General features: G+C 40.4%; 1 long non-coding RNA gene across 1 annotated transcript in view; it reads left to right on the forward strand.

Annotated features, from left to right (window-relative positions):
* LOC144593645 (uncharacterized) overlaps window positions 1-23364 on the forward strand; it is an 80116-nt gene that overhangs the window by 2862 nt on the left and 53890 nt on the right. Inside the window, exon 2 of the long non-coding RNA XR_013547274.1 lies at window positions 20744-20883. This is a non-coding gene — a long non-coding RNA (uncharacterized LOC144593645). The remainder of the gene's footprint in view (window positions 1-20743; window positions 20884-23364) is intronic.

Below are 23364 nucleotides of genomic sequence, written 5' to 3' on the forward strand. Positions count from 1 at the left end.
GGGTGTTGCCAGGACTTGAGGGTCTGAGGTATAAGGAGAGTTTGGGCACACTAGGATTTTATTCCTTGGAGTGCAGGAGGATGAGGGGTGATTTTACGGAGGTGTATAAGTTCACGAAGGGGATAGCTAGGGTAGATGTACTGTCTTTAACCTAGAATAGGGGAATCAAGAATGAGAGGACATAGGTTTAAGGTGAGAGTGGAAAGGTTTAATAGGAATATATATTTAATTCAGAGGGTAGTGGGGATATGGAACAAGCTTCCAGAGGAGTTTGTTGAGGCAGATACTATAACAACATTTAAAATACATTTGGACATGTACATGGACAGGAAAGGTTTTGAGGGATATGGGCCAAATATGGGCAGGTGGGACTAGTGTAGATGGAGCAGCTTGGCCGGCAGGGGCAAATTGAGGTGAAGAGCCAGTTTCAAGGTTTCAAGATCAGTTTATTGTCACATGGACCAATTAAGGTACAGTGAGATAAGAAAATAACTGCAGATGCTGGTACAAATCGATTTATTCACAAAATGCTGGAGTAACTCAGCAGGTCAGGCGGCATCTCGGGAGAGAAGGAATGGGTGACGTTTCGGGTCGAGACCCTTCTTCAGACTGATGTCAGGGGGGCAGGATAAAGGAAGGATATAGGTGGAGACAGGAAGATAGAGGGAGATCTGGGAAGGAGGAGGGGAAGGGAGGGACAGAGGAACTATCTAAAGTTAGAGAAGTCGATGGTACAGTGAGATTTGAGTTACCAGTTCTGTGCTGTATGACTATAATAGTCCTTCAGAATCTTTTAGTTTGTTGTCATTTCTCTCCCAGCTGTTGTTTCCTGGCTCCTCTTTAGGGATTTGAAATTACATCCTGTTGCTTAGATCCAGTGGATGCGCTGATTATTTTTCCATTTATACACACCATTTCAAACAGGGAAGCTCATTACTATTTTAAAAAGCATCCAATTCTTTAAAAGGAGCTGTGTAGAAGGGGTTCATATCAAGACCAAGATAGCCATTTAAATTTTACTAACATGTGACTTATTATCTATTAAAGATAAAACACTTCTTTGAAACCAAAGCAATCCTCTGCCTCGTAACATTTCCCTGTGGGTCAATGATTCATCTAGAATCAGTTGCAGCAGCTTATATTGCAATCATTAAAAAAATACATTGCAACCTGATACCTTGTAAAAACTTCACCTCATTGTAACAGAAGTTCAATGCTCACTGGGATATCATTTATTCTAGGTATGAAGATTGCTTTGTTATCTCAATGTTTCCAGGGCAGGTGGCTACTGGGGCAGGATCTAGAAACAGCAGAACATCACCTTGTTTGTATAGTGCTGCAGAATCTTTGGATTGAGGAGGATGTTAGAATAAAAACACCAGGAGTAGGAGTAAGCTAATCAGCCCCTTGCATCTTCAAGATTCAACAAGATCATGCCTAATTTACTGCTGATATCTTGCTTCCTCTTTAAGAGCAGCACAGTAGAGCAATGAATAGAACTGCTGCCTTACAGTTCCAGTGGCCCAGATTCAATCCTAACCTCCAATGCTGTCCATGTAAAAATGTGTATGTTTTCCCTGTGACAGTGGGAGTTTCATCTATATTTCATCTATGTGTGATCTATATCAAACTATTCTAATTTGTTTCATTGGATTGTTTAAATTAATACTGACTAATTAATTTATTGCATCATTTGGGAGGCGCATTCCCAATCTCGTTGTACCCCTGTACAATGACAATAAAGATATATTGTATTGTATTGTATTGTATGTCTACCTGCACATCACAAAGACATTTAGTTGGTAGGTTAATTTGCTGTAATGAGGTTTCCCTAATGTGGAGGCCAGGGTGGAAGGATACTGAGGAGAATAAAATGGGAGTAGTGAAGGAAGAATTTGTTGCTTGATGTTTCGCTTGGAGTTTGTGAGCAGGAGGTCCTTGTTTCCCTGCCGTATTATTCTCCCTTATATTTCAAAGTTTTGTTGAATTAGTCTCAAATCTATTCAAAGACTACATCCATGCTTTCTGGCGTTAGGAATTCTTATGCGTCATGATCCTTGGAGAGAAGTAATTTCTTCTAACCTCTGTCCTAAATGGGAAGTTACTTCTTCTGAAACAATATCTATTAGTTGTAGAATCCTTCACTGGGGAAACATCTTTTCAGTATCTACCCTGTCAATCCTTGTCAGATTCACCAGAATCTTGTACGTTTCAATGTAATCACCTTCAATGAGTACCAGCCTGCTCATCCTCTCCTCATGTCAATTCCAGCCAATCCAGAATTAATTGAACCTTCTCTGCGCTGCCTCCAACGCAAGTCCATCACTCTTTAAATGTGGAGACTAAATCTGTACCCAATAAGCCAGGAGCAGTCTCACCAGCAATGTGTAGATTTGTAAACAGTCGTAGACCTGTACAGTTGTAAACTCCCCAATTTATATCACCTGTAGACCATGCAATAAAGACCAATTTTATATTAGCCCTCCTAATTATTTGCATGCCAATCTTTTGCACTGGAAGCCCCCAGATCCAATGGAGTACAACATTCTTCACTCATTCTTCACTCTTCGTCCATAGTGCCAAACCTTACATTTTCCCACATTGAAATACTATCTGCCAACATCTTGCCCATATAGCTTAGCCTGCCTTTAGCTCTTTTCAGGCTCTTTGTACCCTGCTCACATATTGCTAAATAGACTGTGTTTATTTCATCACCAATTTGGCCACTTTGCACTTGATGCCATCATTCAAGATGCGCATATGATGTATTTTAGCAGGAGGATTCTGCATTTGACTTTTTCAGCCTAATATTACAAAAAGGTTCAATTGGTGATGGTAATATCAAACACTGGAATTGAATCATAAACTTGTGGAGATTACAGATATACCTGTTTGGGCCTTACTCATGTATTTTGAAAATTCTCCATTCTTCTGCATGGAATTATTTTAATTCGCCATGATGCTTTGATATCATAAACAAATGGAAAATATATCTCTGTGTGCTTCTAATTGATTGGAAGCACACATGCATTTTATCTCTATGTGCTTCCAGGTGGTTCCAATTAATTCCTACATCTCTGATTTATAATTCATGGAATTTTGGGCTGAAGATCTGCTTGTGTAATTATTCCCCCAGAGTTTGTCTATGAAATGCTCTTAACCAGGTAAGGAAGATTTCTGGGAAATCCAGGAAAGAGATTGTTGTTTGATGAGGAAAGAAGCCCAAGATCATTTCTAAATGGTATTCAATGGAAATTTCACAAAACTTCATTCTAAATACTACAACCAGGCCACTCATACTCCAGGTATTGACTAAATTTTGTTGTCAAAACTAACCAATAAATAAAAACTTTGTCTGTGATGATACAGCTGCAGCCCTAAGGAACACATTAATTCCTCGGAATTTTGAGATATTGTCATCAGTACATGTTGCTGCCTTTGATCATTTCCATGTCTTGGATTACTTTGATCATCTCAGCCAATATTTCAGCCTTTGAAATGACTTTAAAAAAATCACTCAATTTCAAGATAATTAGGATAGGCAGCAAATGTTCGATTTTCCTGAGAATGAAAAAATGCTGCTAAGAATCAAATTTCCCAGTCACCAAATGCAAACACTCAAGTACACCTGAACAATTTCCCAATTCTAGGCCTATTTCCCAATTCTAGGTCTGTTTCCATCTCCAATTTATCCATTCAGTCCTTGCAGTCCATGGCACTTTACGGAGCGATACCATTCTCTCCTCTCCCACTCTAATATTTCCTGTAACCTCTTCTCACCACTTTTCAGTCAACTCACTCCTGATTGTACCACTCACCTACACACTTAGGGAAATTTGTTAGGGAACATCTGTTTGGGTTATGGGAGGAAAGTTGGAGGGAACCTGGAGGGAACTTGCATGCTCAGAGTGAGAGAGAGTGTGCAAACAACACAGAGACAACACCAAGATCAAACCTGGGTTGTTGGAGCTGTGAGGCAGCAGCTCTACTAGCTGCACCACTCAGCTGCTGCTGTACCAGCTTTGATTTTGTGATCTCATCCCAATTCCACGTATAGCCCATCAAAGTTTCACTATCCTTTTGAATCTCCTGAGAGAGTTGAATGACTAAATGCAAAAGGTTTACGCAGCTTGAAATCTCTTCACCGGATGATATTTTAGTGAAATGTTATAATTTTGAAATCTCTTTTATCGTAGTCTATAGGAACTCAAAAATATATTTATCTTACTTTTGTGTCCTTCTAGAAGAAACGGATTTCCATGATCATTTTATGTGTATCCCACACATGTAGGTCTATGAAAAATAACCTTTGAAACTTCAAATATTTTAGCAGTTTCACATCATGAATATATTTAGGTTGCACATTAATGGAAAACCTTTGGATTCTAATTTGCCATCTGAGTATATTGTAGCCAAACATTATGCACCACATTTTATCTCCCATTGCTTTAGACTCTGGATTGAACCACAGTATGGGTATAGCATGCAAGGAGTCCATTTGATTTGCTAGGTGCAATCCAACTGGTCTCACTTCCCCATGGCTCACAAATTCTTTCCATCAATTTTCCTTTTGAATGCTATGATAGAATCTCCCCTCAGATAGAAAACATAGTTGAGTGGAGCTGCAACAAGTGTCAAGAGAGTTCAATTGTCAAATGTACCAAATGGAACAATGATACCTTAATTTGCTGCAGCTTAACAGGCCTGTAAATGCAATACCATACAGATAATATATGAATCAAAAATGCAATAAATTCATAATCTCAATATTAATAATCCTAGCCATTTTTGTGCAGCCTATAGTATAATATGCTCACAGTTTTGGGGCTTCTCTGCCACTTTCCTGATTGTAGTAGTGAAATAAGAAGGTGAACAGGGTGGTGTTGCCGATATTGGCTGCCTTTTGAGGCAGAATTTCCTAGGGGTCCCTTCAGTGATGGGGAGCAACATGTGAAAGACTAGGCAGTGTCACTGTCATTTCTGAGTGTTTGAGTTGCTGAACCAGGCCAACCAGTCCATAAGCTCTCTACTGTACACCTGTCGGTTCATTAGAGTATTGATATACTGAATCTCCTCAATCTTCTAAGGAAGTAGAAGCATTCTTGAGCTTTCTTTGTGATGGCATCAACGTGCTGGGGCAAGTACAAATCTTCAGAGAAGTGCACGCCCAGGAACGTGAAGTTGTTGCATTTTCCAGGCACTCGCCACCCTCTGTGTATTGTTTTTTGACACTTAGACAATTTTGTTGCTCTTGTACTCACGCCTCTATTTATAAACCCCAGGATTATGCATGTCTGTTCAACCACTTTCTCAACTTACCCAGCCACTTACAATAAACTATGCACATTTATCCCCCAAATCTTTCTGTTCCTGTACTTTTCAAATGGTGTCCTTTAGGTTATACTGCCTCCTATTCTTGCCACCAAAAAGTAACCTTTCTGAGCAAGATTTCATCTGCTTCCTATCCACTCACTCCATCCGCCTGTACTATCTCCACCTCGCTCGCTAGGCCTCTGTGTATTGTCACATTTACTGATTTGAAAGATGTCCCCTTGCAATTAACATGAACTAAAAAAAGAGAATTGGTACAGGCCCCTGAGGGAACCATACTTGTCAAAAACGACCTTTTACACTGCTCTCAGTTTCTTGGTCTTTAGCCAATGTTATATTAATTCTGCTACATCTCATTTTACTCTATGGCATTTAATGTTAATAATAGGCCTATTACGTAGCACAATATGAAATGCCCTTTGAAAGGCCATATTTACTAGACAAATCACATTTCCTTATGTCATCAAGAAACATTTTGTTAAACAATATGTCACAGAGTAATAATCACAAAACAGTCTCTTTGGCCCACCAAGTCTGCACTGACTACTTAAGCATCCATTTACACTGCTCCTATATGAATCCATTATTTTATTCTCCCCATATTCTCATCAATTCCTGCCTCCCACCCACCCTCTCAAATTCTATCACTTGCACATCAGGGGCAATTTACAATGACCAATTATTGATGTGGGATGAAGCCAGAGCACCTGGAGGAAACCCAAGAGGTCATGGGGAAACATGCAAACTCTACATTGACAGCACCCAAGGTCAGCATTATACCCATGTCTCTGACATTGTGAAGCAGTGGCTCTACTAATTGCACAACTGTGTTATTTTTTAGAAAACATACTGGTTTTCTCTCATCAACCTCTTAGTTACCTGCTGCAAGAAGTCTCTGACTCAGAAAGAATCAGAAGGGGAAGAATCACTGCCCAAAATGTTTTAATCAAAGTTTCTGACCCGACACTAGCCACCCCTGGTATAAATCACAGCTCTCAGCACTTCGTACTCTGGTGCTGTATTGATTGTTTAGTTGAGAAGTGGAGTGATGGGTCAGATTTGTTGACATCTGACCTCAAGCACTGCTCTGAATGCCATACCTCAAATCAATGGAAGCCACAGATCAATTGTTCCACAAGGTGGTCTTGCCTTCAGCCAACCAGGCATCATAGTCTGGAATTTCCTGCCAAACCTCTGTCTTTTTCTCTTCCTTTAAAAATCTCCTGAAAACACAGCCATCTTTAACCCCTCCTTACAAAAATCTATGTTCTATTGGTTGGTGTCCAACTTTATTATTTTTTCAATCTAGATATAGGTCAGGAGTCGGTTGTTGATATTTCAGGCAGGGCTGTCCTGAAACTCGATTTTAAAATTCTCTCTATTTTAATAGAAGGTAATTAATTAGGGAATATTGTCTTTGAGATTAGAGAAAGGGATGGATCATGGCTTCTTGACAATTGTTTTAACAGTAAGGTTGGAATTAGGTCACAGTTATTGTAAAAGGGCTTAGTTCATGCAAATTTATTCTCAGATGTCACTCAAATATGCATTGATCCTCATAACAAATGCAATTGGTTTTATTTACCTACTAGTTAAAATATTTTACATTTAGTAATGAAAAGTTGTTTTGCTCTTCAATTAATGGCTGCAATAACATTTTAATGCCTTTACTCTTCGCTGGCAAACATTGAAAAGCACATTGGAGTTTTACTGTTTCTGCTTTCAAATATAACTTGCTTTCAAATATATACATGGATTAATCAAGATGATTTTGAAATGTGTACATGTCCTGACCATGTACTATCAACTTGCCGAAGATGGTGACTATTCCTGTTCATCTCCCTCTACCAAAGAATAGATAGTTTACAGGTTATTATTTAGGAACATAACATTCTTGAACAATGGCCATCGGTTAGTTTGAGTAAGTCAGAACTGCGATTAATTTTGACCAGGGATGCAAAGATTTTTGGTAACATGTCAAAATAGTCAAAGGCAATCTTTATTAGTTTATGAATGATTGTCATGCATGGCAGATAGCTTCCACTCATCCATCAGGAGAGCATTTTATACATTGCATCTACAATGAGAATTTAAATGAATGCAGAAAAGCTGTCGATGCCCAACGTTTGTGTCATGAGCACTTGAATGAGAGGCCCCTCAAGTGAACCTTGGGGAAATTACTTTACTGTCCCCTTTCTTTTCTCCATTGATTCTTTTTTCTACCCAGTAAATTTAAAATTCTATCTCCCAAATGTCAATTCCTCTTTCATGTTGCCTTGCCTTATCTGTGCATCTGATTCTTAGCTTCTGCACTCTAAGTCCTCCAGCTCAAGTATTTAATTGATGTCTCCACACTATAATTAATGCCATGCACTTTCTCCTTAGACTGTTCCATCTATATTACATTTTCCTATTCTGCTGACTACGTATTACTTTGCATCTTTAGAAGCTTTCACTGAAAGGAAGCATGCAGGTACAGCAGGCAGTGAAGAAAGCCAATGGAATGTTGGCCTTCATAACAAGAGGAGTTGAGTATAGGAGCAAAGAGGTCCTTCTGCAGTTGTACAGGGCCCTAGTGAGACCGCACCTGGAGTACTGTGTGCAGTTTTGGTCTCCAAATTTGAGGAAGGATATTCTTGCAGCGTGCAGCATAGGTTTACTAGGTTAATTCCCGGAATGGCGGGACTGTCATATGTTGAAAGACTGGAGCGACTAGGCTTGTATACACTGGAATTTAGAAGGATGAGAGGTGAATCTTATCGAAACGTATAAGATTATTAAGGGGTTGGACACATTAGAGGCAGGAAACATGTTCCTAATGTTGGGGGAGTCCAGAACAAGGGGCCACAGTTTACGAATAAGGGGTAGGCCATTTAGAACTGAGATGAGGAAAAACCTTTTCACTCAGAGAGTTGTGAATCTGTGGAATTCTCTACCTCAGAAGGCAATGGAGGCCAATTCTCTGAATGCATTCAAGAGAGAGCTAGATGGAGCTCTTAAGGATAGCGGAGTCAGGGGGTATGGGGAGAAGGCAGGAACGGGGTACTGATTGAGAATGATCAGCCATGATCACATTGAATGGCGGTGCTGGCTCGAAGGGCCAAATGGCCTCCTCCTGCACCTATTGTCTATTGTCTATTTCTCAAAGCCAGTGTCATGGAGGGAGTGATCTGTATTGTCCAAGATGCTCTGCAGTTTGAGGAGTATCCTCCCCTCCAAGACCATTTACCCCAGCTGGGCCTACTAGTGGCGATTATGTGTTGGATACCTCACAAAATAAGTACATTGCTAAAACAAAATTAAAGAATCCCCTTGCTAATGACACCATCTAGTTTCTTCCAGTGACTTTACTAACATTGAGAACAAGATTGTTGTCTTGCCACCATTGTCATACTCTGCCATTTGGCAGTTCCTGCACTCTGACTCATCATTAGCTGTAATTTGTCCAACAACAGTGCTGTCATTGGTGAATTTAAAGATGGAGTTGGAGCTTTGTCTGGCTATGCTGTCATGGGTATAGAGTGAGTAGAGCAGAGGATTAACACACAGCCTTTGAGGTGCCCCGGTACTAATGTTTATCAAGGAGGAAGTGTTGCTGCCGACTCGAACCGATTGTTTTCTGTTGATAAGGAAGTCCAAGATCCATTTGCAAAGGGATATGCAGAGACCAAGTTCCCTGAGTTTGGTGATATTTTTGGAGGGGATGATGGTGTTGAATGCCGAGCTGTAGTCTATGAACAACAGTCTGACGTTTGTGTTTTATTGTGCAAGTGGTCAATTGCGGAGTGGAGAGCCAGCGAGATTGGTCTGTTGTGGTGGTAGGAAAATTAGAGTTGGTCCAGGTTCTTACTAAGGTTGGAGTTGATATGTACCATAATTAATCTCTCAAAGCACTTCACCATGGACATTAGTGCCACCTGGAGCCATTGAGGCATGTCACCTTACTCTTATTGTGCACCGGTATTATTGATGACCTTTTAAAGCAGGTGGGAAGTTCAGAATCAGTAATAAGAGGTTGAAGACATCTGCAAAAACTCCAGCCAGTTGGTCTATGCAGGTTTTGAGAACGTGATCCTTGCACTTTCTTTGTAGATGTAGCACCATATTCTGCTATTTTCCTTCCTCTTTTTGCATTATTTGCTGTACTTGGGCAAGGTTTGATTGTAATCAGATAAGGTATGATTTTCTCAGGTTGCCCCCAAAACAATGCTTTTCACTGTATCTCGGTGCATATGATAATAATAAACCAATATCAAGATCTCCTGGTTTCCAAAACTGGCATCTAATACAACCGGTGCCTTGTGGCTCCATGGTGGGATACTGACCACATTCCTCATAAGGAACTTCAAGAACCTCTTTGAGTGAAATGAAGGCATCCTACATCCCTTTAACTGAAATTTGGGTGGGCAAGCAAAGAAATTCTGAGCTGTACCCCAGTATTTGTGAGTGTGTTCGTATTTCCATCACTTTGGGACTTTACATCAATGGGCTCATATAAATTTAAATTTCCATTGTTCCAGGTTGGATTTACTGCTTTGTGGAAAGGCTGCCAGTGCTGCATCAAAAATATTTAGGAATCCCAATTGCCAGCAGCTCGTCTGGGAGCAAATTCAAAATATTCTTTCTTTAATACTTTGATCAAAAAAAGTCGTGAGACTGGTTTGATCAGTTTGATCCCACCTTTACTGAGAAATGCTCCCATAGCATGAGTAATCTTTTTGAATCCTATTGGCAACCACATTGCACCCTTAAATGTCTTGCTGTGCAGAATATTATCATTAGAATGTGTTTTGCAGAGTGAAATTAAAATGGTGATCTTCAGTTCCAGTGCTAAGAACCCTGTTCCTTATAAAATGATACAAAGCTTTCAGAGAGAAAGGATAAAAACTAGCGAATAGTGACCAGACTTTGGATAACTGCCCGAACAGATACACGCAAGTAATCTAATTATATGAAAATAAAACTGTTTACCTAAACCACCTAGAAATGGTTTGTAGTGACAACATAAAGAGTTCAGTGAGCAATTAACCAACAAATTGTGCATGTTTTCTTGGAAAAAAATGGAAAGCTTGAGAAATGCCAATATCAGAGGGAATGTATGATAGTTAATTATGTTATCTTCAGCCCAGAGATTTATACTGCATGGCGTCAATTAAGAGCACACTTACATTTCACAATTTGGCATAATTGTGAATACATGTCAAAAATCAATAAGTAAGAAAAACTATTAGAAGAAAATATATCCATTGTATTATGATGCTACTTATCAAGCCTTTGATGTTTTCCAGATAGTTGAATGGGCAGCCATTAATGATATATTTGTTAGTACACAGGATTATTGACTTCCAAGCTACGATTGTTGTAGGAGCCATTTACGCTTAAATTAGTTACTGTTGTTATATTATGGCCATGTTTAATATTTCTAGTTTCTGTCTTTTTTGCATGCTTGCGGGTGTGATTTGATATGTAATGGGGAGTGTCTACATCTGAGGATGCTAGCATAGCCACAGAGATTGGGGGTCAGTTTAGTCTCGGAGGATGGAGAGAATACAGTTTTTTACCACGACCATACGACCACACAGTAACGACTACACGGTCTCGACTGTATTGTTTGAAGAAGAAACAGGTGATAAGAACGAAAAGGTATGAATTACTCTTTTGATTTGTGCTACTTTAATAAAGACCAATTAATCAAGAAACAGTGTTTGGAAGATTCATTTTTTGTATCTCAGAGTGCCGTGTGTGCGTAAGCTATACCTCCACATCCCCAAGCAATAATGGCTATCAAAGTTGGACTTTGAGAAGGTATAGAAACTGCCATTACAATTGTTTTAACATAAGTGAATACTCTGAACTGTCAGATCTATTGCAAAAGGATAATAATGGCCTGGATGAACGTATTATCAAAACTATTTGCGATCATCGAGCTCAGACCATAATTGTCCTCCTGAAAGAAACGTAATGCAAAGATAACTTCACAAATGTTCCTTTTATTTCAAGTGAGTAGTTGGAAGTTATCATATTTAATTATTTCACAAAATGCTGGAGTAAATCAGCAGGTCAGGCAGCATCTCAGGAGAGAAGGAATGGGTGATATTTTGAATCGAGACCCTTCTTCAGACTGATGTCAGGGGGGTGGGACAAAGGAAGGATATAGGTGGAGACAGGCAGATAGAGGGAGAACTGGGAAGGGGGGGGGGGGAAGAGAGGGACAGAGGAACTATCCACCTTCCACTTTCCACCCCATCAGCCAGCGTATCCAACAAATCATCCTCCAACATTTCCTTCACCTACAACGGGACCCCACTACTGGCCACATCTTCCCATCCCCTTCCCTTTCTGCATTCCGCAGAGACCGCTCCCTCCGTAACTCCCTGGTCCACTCGTCCCTTCCTACCCAAACCACCCCATCCCCGGGCACTTTCCCCTGCAACCGCAGGAGATGCAACACCTGTCCCTTTACCTCCCCCTTCAATTCCATCCAAGGACTCAAACAGTCTTTCCAGGTGAGACAGAGGTTCACCTGCACCTCCTCCAACCTTATCTATTGTATCCACTGCTCTAGATGTCAACTTCTTTACATCGGCGAAACCAAATGCAGGCTCGGCGATCGTTTCGCTCAACATCTTCGCTCAGTCTGCCTTAACCAACCTGATCTCTCGGTGGCTGAGCACTTCAACTCCCCCTCCGACTCCCAGTCTGACCTTTCTGTCATGGGCCTCCTCCAGTGCCATAGTGAGGCCCACCGGAAATTGGAGGAACAGCACCTCATATTTCGCTTGGGCAGCTTGCAGCCCAGCGGTATGAACATTGACTTCTCCAACTTTAGATAGTTCCTCTGTCCCTCTCTTCCCCTCCCCTTCCCAATTCTCCCTCTATTTTCCTGTCTCCACCTATATCCTTCCATTGTCCCGCCCCCCTGACATCAGTCTGAAAAAGGGTCTCGACCCGAAATGTCACCCATTCCTTCTCTCCTGAGATGCTGCCTGACCTGCTGAGTTACTCCAGCATTTTGTGAAATAAATACCTTTGATTTGTACCAGCATCTGCAGTTATTTTCTTACACTATCATATTTAATTATGTGTCCTGGGAGATGCTGAAACAAAGCTTCTCAATTAACAAAAAATCTCATGGAATGCACAAATGAGCATGGGCAGAATTTCACAGATGATTTTGTGTCAAAATGACGGCTGAGTTTGGGAACCAGGGGAATGCTTTTATATTCTTGCCTCACCGCAAGGTGGAGGACAGATAAAATAAGAACAGCAAACGTTCCAAGCCAATGTTATGCAATAATGCAGAAAAAAAGCCAGTGCTTTGGAATAAAACGTCAAAAATAGAAGATAATTCAAAATAATTGAGATTTGAGTGATTGGGTAGGTTATCGTGGCATGGAGAATGAAGTAATCTCAAGTCGGTAGGATTACAAAACGTAGAGAGAGATGAGTGGACACATATCGTGGAACGATCTTGACGTTTCAAGATAACAGTGGAATTTGTTTAGAATTGCATTGTAACTACAAGTAAGCTGTTGTTTACTCTCCCTATGAGCTGCAGTTCTGGTTTTCTCTCACTAAACCCTCTTCTATTAACCATCTATCTAACCTATTCTAAAATATTGACATGGTCTTTGCTTCAGTCAATAACTCACATAATACATTCCACCTCCTCCCAATGCTCGGTGAAACATTTTTTTTATCACTGCTCCAAATCCCTGTCAATGTCTTTAAGTCCTTTCTTGACCTTTCACCAAGCTTTGTAGGTTCCTAATCTCTTTGGCACAGCATTCATTTTCTTCAGATTTTTGTGAAGTGCTTTGGGACTTTACATCAATGGCTTTATATAAATCTAAATTTGAATTGTTCCATGTTGGTTTTACTGCTTTGAGGAAAGGCTGCTTGCTGCATCATAAATATTTAGGAATCCCAATTACTAGCAACTCATCTGGGAGCAATATCAAAATATTCTTTCTTTAATACTTTGTTCAAAAAAATGTGGTGAAATTGGTTTGATCAGTTTGATCACATCTTTACTGAGAAATGCTCTCATAGCATGAGTAATCTTTTTGTCTTGTATTAGCAGCCCCATTGCACCCTTACGGGTGATGCTTTGCAGAATATTGTCATTTGAAAGTGTTTTGCAAAGTGAAATTAACATATTGCACTTCAGTTCCAGTGCTAACGACCAAAGATAACTTGAGATGCTTCCTAATGCACTGCATGCAACCCTGGATGGATTCCCTCGTCTTACCCTATTTTTATGCATCTCACAGAGGAGGGCAAATGGGCTTTGTAACCGAGATTCTATACCTGCCACTCAATTATAGTATGTTAAAAAAATAATAAGTGCATTCTGAAACTGTATTTGTTCACAGTGGCATAGTAGATATTACTTCAATATCCAGAGGGCTGGACTAATGATGAATTTTTAATCCCCCTTTGTTGTGAATTTTCAATCGCACTGTGGCAACTGGAGAATTTAAAATCAACAAATTTAATAAAAATCTGAAATTATAATTGTAACATCCTAAGTGGATTATGAATAATTGGATTGTGATTAATGTGCCCACTTGATAAAAGTCCTTCATGAAGTGTGATTTGCACACCTTCTCTGGACTATACACAAGACCCACCCTCAAAATGGCCCTGGGGCAATTGGTTTTAGACAATAAATGCTGGCCTTGCCAGTGATGTTCTGTGGGCAACTAAACAAAGATTTTGATCACCTCTGCTCATTGAATGAAAGCCGTGATGTCTGTGGACGGATACAGAGAATTATATGCCGTGATATGGCATTTCAGGTATACACACACTTGCTTTAGTTGTTCCCCAACACATGACTAGAGAATGAAATAGTGATGAAAGGAGTTGACAAAATAGTAAAACTTAAAAGAATTTAAAAAACTTTATTCTAGATGAAATATACTCACTCATTTCATTTGACACAATGACAAGGATAGCAAATGCACTATTTTCACCTAGGTTCAATGGCAGATATGTAATGCTGGAGGCCCGGGAGAAGAAAAGGATTTCAAGCAATTAGGGAATGAAAAATCAATAACCAAAACTCTATAAGAAATGATAATCTATAAAACACTTAAGAAAATTGTTAGCATGGATTCTCAAAGATTTTTATGCTTCATAAAGCTTTTGGATGTGTTTTGAAAGTATATTAGAAATAATAATTGAGGGCAGTGCATTTTCTCAGATGTCCAAAAAGCTTTCGTTAAAGGGCCACTTTGGAGGTTCATGATGATAGTTAGGAAATGTGAACACAGGGGATGGATAGCAATCTGACTAGAAAGCCTGGATTAGGAGATCAATGTAATTATTCAAAATGACAGGATACAAGATAGTTTTCCAAGTAGTTCAGTATTGTGGCTGATGTGATAATTATTCATAATTTGCATTAATTTGGGCATGGCTAAATAGCTCAATATAATTTTTTTTAATCCAACAATAAATGTTATTAATACTTGGCAATAACAACATAGAAGCACAAAAAGCTGCAGATTATGTAAATCTGAAATAAAAATGAAAGCGCCACAGATATTCAGCAAGTTGGGCAGCATCTCCAGAGAGAGAATTAGTCAATGTTTTAGGTAAATGACGTACATGGATGACATGACCACTATAACAACAACAAAAGCATGCACCAAACGCCTGCTGGATAAACTCCAGGAAAACATCAAATGGGCACGGATGGAGATTAAACCCAGCAAATCCTGCAGTATTTCCATCGTCAAAGGACGGCTGACTGACGAAAGGTTCCACATCAGCAACGAGACAATACCAACTGTCCTGGAGAAGCCTGTCAAAAGCCTCGGGCGATGGTACACCGCTCACCTCAAGGACGCAGAGCAGGTGGAACAACTCAGGCAGGGTACAATCAGTGGCCTCAAGCAAATCAACAACACTGCTCTCCCAGGGAAGCTGAAGCTTTGGTGCCTTCAATTCGGTCTGCTGCCCCGACTCATGTGGCCAATTACCATCTACGAGGTCACTTTATCCCATATCAACCAGCTGGAGAGACTTGTGAACTCACAAGTGAGGAAGTGGCTTGGGCTACCGAGATGCCTTAGCAGCATAGGACTCTATGGGAATGGAGCCCTCTCACTGCCAGTCTCAAGCCTGGTGGAGGAATTCAAATGCACCAAAGCAAGGCTGGACATGACACTAACAGAATCCCGGGACCCAATAGTTAGAGGTGTCGCTCCAACCCTAGCAACAGGGAGGAAATGGACTCCAGCAGCAGTGGTACAGGATGCAAAATCTGCCCTCCGACACCGGGACATAGTGGGCCATGTCCAACAAGGCCGAGGGGGCTTTGGCCTAGGAGCAATGAAACCTACCTGGCAAAAGGCTACTCCAGCACCTGGTGGTGGAGGAGGTGCGCCGCCAAGAAGAAGCAGCCAGGTGTGCCAAAGCTATATCTCAAGCCAAGCAAGGCCGCTGGATGAGGTGGGATGGCATTGAGAGGAGGAAGTTCACATGGAGTGAGCTGTGGAACATGGAGTCAAGTATTTTGAGCTTTATTATCAAAGCCACATATGATGTCCTTCCCTCTCCCACAAACCTAAATCTTTGGCTGGGAGAGGATCCAGCCTGCCCCCTGTGTGCAGTTCCAGCAAACCTCAAGCACATCCTGGTCGGTTGTAAGACCAGCCTAACACAAGGCAGATACACCTGGCGACACAACCAGGTGCTGAGGTGTTTGGCAGCTGCACTCGAGTGCAAGAGAGTTACCACCAACGCCATGCCTATCAATACCCAGCTAACATTCCTGCAAATCCCATCGTTCATCCGGGAAGGAGAGAAACGGAAGACTACCACCTCGCCTCTCAACTCATGCCCACTGAGCGCAGCCAGAGACTGGGAAATGCGGGTTGACCTAGGCCAGAGGCTTTCCTTCCCAGTTGAAATCGCAGCTACCAACCTGCGACCAGACCTGGTCCTCTGGTCCAACTCCTGTCGGCGTGTTTACATCATTGAGCTGACGGTGCCCTGGGAGGAGGCTGTGGACGAGGCATTTGAAAGGAAAAGGCTGAGATATTTCAACCTTGCAGTAGAGGCAGAGGAGCGAGGTTGGAGTGTAAGAGTGCGTCCAGTGGAGGTGGGGTGCAGGGTCTTTGTAGCCAGTTCCACTGCAAGGCTCCTGAGGGAAGTTGGAGTCAGAGGGCAGGCGCAAAGGAGGGCAATCAAAGAACTTGCAAATGCCGCCGAATGGAGCAGTCACTGGCTGTGGCTGAAAAGAAAAGATACTGTCTGGGCTGCCACGTGACCATCTAGAGGCTATAACCATAAGACACACACCCAGGTCTGATCACCCTGCGGTGGGCCTGCCTTGACTGAGGGTGTCTTGTGATAAAAGGCCGAAACACCCAGTGACGTTGAGGTACACAACTGAAGATGTGTCTGAATGGTAGCAACATCACCTAGTGGTCACCCCCAAGAACAACACCAGTCAATTGTAGTGCAAACCTTAGGGATTGTAACATCTAGTCCTACTAATCAATCTGTCTACCACAGTTAGTTGTCCATCACACCTGAATTCTCTCTATGGAATCCTGTTTTACTAATGTAAAATAATTCAACTCCAGATGATTGGTTTTCTGCGTGAATTTTCTGCGTGTGGCTATTTTTAGTTGTAACTCGCCCACCTGTGTTATTAACACAGATTCTCTTTTTCCAGTAATACAACCTAACCCACAGCCATGCTTTTAGTAACACTTAACACTGATAAAGAATTGTAATCACTCTCTATCTACCTCCTTAACCCAATGGACATGGTTTTTTCCTATCACAAATATGACCCAGATTTGGAGTCGTCAAAGCAAATTGAAAATATTAAAAGAATTGTTGGGATTTACTTCTCGGGGCATTGAATTCAAAAGCACAGATGTTAAACTTGTATAGGGCTCAGTCAGGCCAGATAAACCACACAGATTTGATTGCAGAATTTTGAAATGCACAGCGAAGACTGAACAAGGTAAAGGAGATTTATGAGGATTGTCTAAGAGAGATTACATTACAGATGTGGTTTCTCTCCTTAAAAATGACCCCTGAATTCACTCATTAGAGCACTTTAAAAATATGACATGAGACGTGGAAAGAATGTTTCCACATGTCAGAAAATCCAAACTAAAGGGAATAAATATAGATAGTTACTGATAAATTTCAAGGGAAAAATTCAGCAGAGTCTTAGATTGTGAAACTCTCAGTCACAGGAAGTGGTTGCGGCAGATGATTTACATATTTACAAGCGGAAACTGGACATGATGTGGGGGGAAGGGGGGTGGGGGAGGAGAGGGAAGATATAGAGAGGGAGGCTCAATGGCAATCAACTGGTATGTGTAGTTCAGCTATAATGCAATTTCATTGTTTCTAATAAACTTTGTCATAGAAAATCACTTTTTATTTTTTTTAAAACAGTTGTGGCAACGGGAAAATAAAGTTAGGGGCTAGAGATTTTTCCTGTGTAATTTTCTAAAGTAGGGGTCTTTTTAATAGGTGTGTTTAATTTTGTTACTGCAAGCTAAAATGCTGAAGGCTGTATGTTACATTGTTTAATAAGGTATCATTGCACATGTCAATAGAAGTGATTAGAAACATAGAAACATAGAAAATGTTTCTATGGAGGAGGCCATTCGGCCCTTCGAGCCAGCACCACCGTGCATTGTGATCATGGCTGATCGTTCCCAATCAATAACCCGTGCCTGCCTTCTCCCCATATCCCTTGAATCCACTAGTCCCTAGAGCTCTATCTAACTAATTGCTTGTTTATATCATTACCCACTGTTGGTGAAAGTACCAGGTATATTCTCAAGAGACAACAATGTCTGATTACTGCAGGGAAGTTACATGAACACATTTTATTACCTGTTTTTCAGCGGGGTTTTTTCAGCTAGTCAATTTCAAAAACAATTGTGCTGAAACCGATTTAGTTTGTACAATACAAATTGAGTTCACTGATTCATCAATTGCATCATATCCAATCAGTGTTGTGAAAACACGTGTTATAGCAGTGATGTAGAATGCAAAGATTACTTGTAGAATGCAAAGAGATCCACATGGACAGTAAAAAATAAATTGTCAACGTATTTTCAAAGTAATTCAATGTAATATTGATTTTCTTGGCTATCAGCTCTAGTATGGGTAAGCACCAAGCCTGACCTTTGCTGAATATACTGCATCAAAATTGTCCATTCTCATGCAACATGCTGTGCTGATCAGAATCCATAATTTATCTTAAGAGCAATTGTTCCACAAAAAAATAATTGAAACAATTGCAACTTGATCCAAGAACTTATAGATATCCCAAACAAATATCTGATTCAAACACAAACATTGCACTTCCTAGCTTTACATTCCTTTCTGTCAATGATCTGTCATCAACTGCTTTGGAATATCAATAGATTGTTGTGCACATCTTCTCTGTAAATAAACCATGCCACCACAGTCCAACCATGGACCAAATATCACAATATACATTCTTTCAAGGGGGAAGGAGGAAGGGGGAGGGGTGGGGGAGAGTAGCAGCAAAATTATACAGTCTCCGCAAGCTCCCTCATAACTAACAGAATTTGACATTGACATTTAGCTCTTGAATGTTTTCCCATATGCTAGTTGTGAAACAGCAGTTGCTGCAGCCCTGCATCCATAAATGCCCAACAGATGAGATCAGGTTACTTATTGCAATGGAAATATTGAGTATATCATGAAGTTTATAGCTTTGATTTATTAAGTCAAAAGAATTGTAATGTAGGAATGCCACACATCCGAAAACCAATCTAATCGCTTATTGTTAGTTAAGTGTGATGAAAGAAATTAAGAAAATATTGAATTCAACAAAGATATCTAAAATGTTACAAACAATGAATTGCGCCACTTAGTTTATGCTAGCTAATACATATGGGAACGAATGATGAGATCCTGTATAATCATAGTAGAGTAGTCACCCTCTGGATGATTTATGTCTTTTATTGCTCTAGATTGACTTGGCATCTTCCCATCTCCACTCCTTTCCACCTTCCACAGAGACTGTTCCCTCCGTAACTCCCTGGTTAACTCATCCCTTCCCACCCAAACCACCCCCTCCCCAGGTACCTTCTCCTGCAACCGCAGGAGATATAACACCTGTCCCTATACTTCCTTCCTCTACTCTGTCCATGGACCCCGACAGTCCTTTCAGGTTGGGCAGAGGTTCACTTGCACTTCCTCCAACCTCATCTACTGTAGCCGTTGTTCAAGATGCGGACACTTGTATATCGGCGAGACAAAACGTAAACTGGGCAATCGTTTCACTGAACACCTTCGCTCAGTCCACCTTGACCTACTTGACCTCCCGGTTGCTAAACACTTTAATTCCCCTTCCCATTCCCACACTGACCTTTCTGTCCTAGGCCTCCTCCATTGTCAGAGTGAGGCTAAATGCAAATTGGAGGACAGCATCTCATATTTCGCTTGGGCAGCTTACAACCCAAGGATATGAACATTGATTTCTCTAACTTCAAGTGGCCCCGGCATTCCCTCTCTCTCCACCCCTCCCCCACCCAAGTTTTCATTCTCACCTAGCTACAGCTAACAATGACCTGTTTCCTTTATCAATGTTAGTTTTTTGATATATTTAATTCATTTGTTCTATATCTCTCTACATCGTTGTCTATATCTCTCGTTCCCCTTTCCCCTGACTTTCAGTCTGAAGAAGGGTCTCGACCCGAAACATCACCCATTCCTTCTCTCCAGAGATGCTGTCTTTCCCACTGAGTTACTAGCATTTTGTGTCTATTTTCAGTGTAAACCAGCATCTGCAGTTCCTTAAAACACTGTACCTATTCAAATGTCTTTTAAACATTGTAATTTTTTCTGCCTCTACCACCTCCTCTGGCAGCTCATTCCATATAACCACCACTCTGTGAGGAAAAACTTATCCCTAATATATCCCCTCCCCTCTCCTTAAATCTGTGCCCTCGTGTCTCAGACATCCCATACCCTGGGGGAAATAATCTATGGACCCTACCAATGGTTCTCATAATCTTAACACTATCAACCTCCACCTTCTAAACTCCAGTGTGATTACCACTGATCATATGTAAAACAGTCCTCCACGACCATGCTCTGGCCTCTACTACAAAGACAATTTTGTATTCAATTCTCTAGTTTACCCTGGGCTCCATCTGATCTAGTTTCTGATCATTCCTGTGACTAGTGGTGTGCCTCAGGGTTCAGTGCTGGGCCCATAGCTGTTTGTCATCTGTAACAACGGTTTGAATGAGAATGTACATGGCATGATTAACAAGTTTGCAGATAACACTAAAGTGGGTGGTATTGTAGATATAAATGCAAGGGGCCTGAAAATCTGAGTCTTTTCTCAGATTTCATAGATAATATCATATTTCCCTTTGTTTTACAGTGATTCACAAGACAGCACACAGAAGAATAGAACAATAATAAGGAAACACCAGCTTAGAAGTGACCCATCTGATCAGCTGAAGAGTGATGTACTGACCCCAGAGATTTGAAGCCTCAAAGCCTGCTTACAAATGTGGTGGAGTAAGTAGCAGTTTGTATAATTTTTTTGAGATTCTACACTATAGTCCACAACACTTAACTCTACTGTGAACACTGTATTGAACTGGAGTACCATGGAGTCAAGGAACAACCAATATCTCCACTGGTCAAGATCTAACATTATCATCAACTTCCTTCAATTTCACATAATCCAGAACTTCCACTTACAAGCAGCCCATTTTCATGTTTTTGTCACATATGTTGGTGGTTAACTTTACACAAATAATACAATTTATATTAACCTGCCAAATTCTCACTAGCTTATATTTTTCTGTTGTGCTAATCACTTCAGTTTTATGCATATTTTTGTAAATCAATTCTGGGATAGTTACCAGAAATGATGCTGTGTTGTAAATTTCTACTAAATATATCTTTTGCTTTCATTGGAAAATAGTAATCTATTAATCTTAAGACCTGAGAAAAACAAGTTGAATTGTTGCACTGAGAATAGATTTCTAGAATTGTCAAGTGTATGTAGACTGTTGCAATGTGTCGCCGAACCTTTGCACTTAATAGAAATGCAATGAATTTACAGTAAATCCTCCTCAGTCCGTCAGTCAAATATTTCATTCCATTTTATGTGACAAAAAATGTGTTAAAAATTGACACTGACAAAGTAGCTCATGAATAGTTGGAGGAATCAAGCCATTTCACTTACAGTACTGATTGAGCCTATTTATTGCCACTGTCTCCAATCATTTGGACTGTTCAGAATCTGTGGAAGAAATCATGTTAATAACAGTGTAGTCTATTCCCCAGCAAAACAATGTAGTTTATATTCAGAATTTTATTTGTCCTGTTGACGCTAAAGACAAAATAAAATAAGATTAGTCTCTGTGTATTTAAGAGTGTATCTTGTAATATATTTTAACATAACCATGTATCAAAATTTCTTTTTGGAATTGCTTCTTGTCAAATGTAAATGATTCCTAAATTATTCTAGTGGAAGTGATCAACTGCCAGAAGGAAGGTATAAAAGCAGAGGAGGAGTGAATTTTCCTCCCAATAACTTTCTATTATTTCTAGTTTATTCATTATTTTGAAATTGTTGACCAAGTTCATGAAAAAACAGATAAAGCTATGTAAGAAACAAAAAAAAGAAATAGTTTTGAATAAACAAATATAGATGCATCTTTCAAAAGATCAAGACGATTAATGCAAAGGCCATTAGAAAATTATGAAAACTGAAAATAATGGAAATCTGATTAAGACTTTCAAATGAAAACTTAAAAATATTAAAATAAGCTGGAATTTTAGTAAGATTGGGGAAACAAGGAAACACGAGCAAGAAAAACAACAGATCTTACTATGTTCATGCCGTAATGTATCCTCTAGACTTTAAAGATACAGCGCAAAAACAGGCCCTTTGGCCCACCGAGTCCGAGCCGATCAGCCGACCCTTACACTAACCTACACACGCTCGGGACAATTTTTACAACTTACCGAAGCCAATTAAACTACTGAATAAACCTATACATCTTTAGGATATGGGAGGAAACCGGAGTACCCGGAGAAAACCCACGCAGTCACAGGGAGAACGTAAATACTTCATAGCACTGGTTAGTCAGGATTGAACCAAGGTCTCTAGCACTGAAAGGCAGCAACTCTATCTTTGTGCCACTGTGCCGACCGACTAATATTGTGATTAGGATGATCATGACAAGTTTGCTCCGTGTTAGTTGCTGATAGAATTATTAATAGTGTGACACCCTTGCCAACAACTGTTGAATTAAAAGTATAATATTACACTTTATTTTTCTTTCTTGATCACCAGCAGATTAATAATCCTGCTTTGTTAACATAGCTACTATATGTTCCTTTATTATAATATAAATGGAAAGCTTTAATAGATAATATGACACCTTGCTTAAGGCTCGTTCTGCCCTATGTTAGAGAAACTAGTCACCTTGCGACACCCAAACCCAAACGTTCCCTCTTCCAGCTCTCTCTCCGAAGCCCTGGCTCTGATCCCTTTTTCTGGAATAGAAGACAGAGTAGATTTGGTCCAAGTCAGCATGGATTTATGAAGGGGAAATCCTGCTCGACTAATCTTCTGGAATTTTTTGATGTGACAAGTAAAATGGATGAAGGAGAGCCAGTGGACATAGTATATCTAGACTTTCAGAAAGCTTTTGATAAGGTCCCACACGGGAGATTGGTGAGCAAAATTAGAGCACGTGGTATTGGGGGTAGGGTATTGACATGGATAGAGAATTGGATGGCATATAGGAAGCAAAGAGTAGAAATAAACGGGTCCTTTTCAGAATGGCAGGCAGTGGCGAGTGGAGTGCCGCAAGGCTCGGTGCTGGGGCTGCAACTATTTACAATATATATTAATGATTTGGATGATGGAATTAGAAGTAACACTAGCAAGTTTGCGGATGACACAAAGCTGGGTGGCAGTGTGAACTGCGAAGAGGATGTTAGGAGGTTGCAGGTTGACTTGGTGACCGGGTGACGACT

This window comes from Rhinoraja longicauda, chromosome 5 (assembly GCF_053455715.1).
Source record: "Rhinoraja longicauda isolate Sanriku21f chromosome 5, sRhiLon1.1, whole genome shotgun sequence".
Classification (NCBI taxonomy): domain Eukaryota; kingdom Metazoa; phylum Chordata; class Chondrichthyes; order Rajiformes; family Arhynchobatidae; genus Rhinoraja; species Rhinoraja longicauda.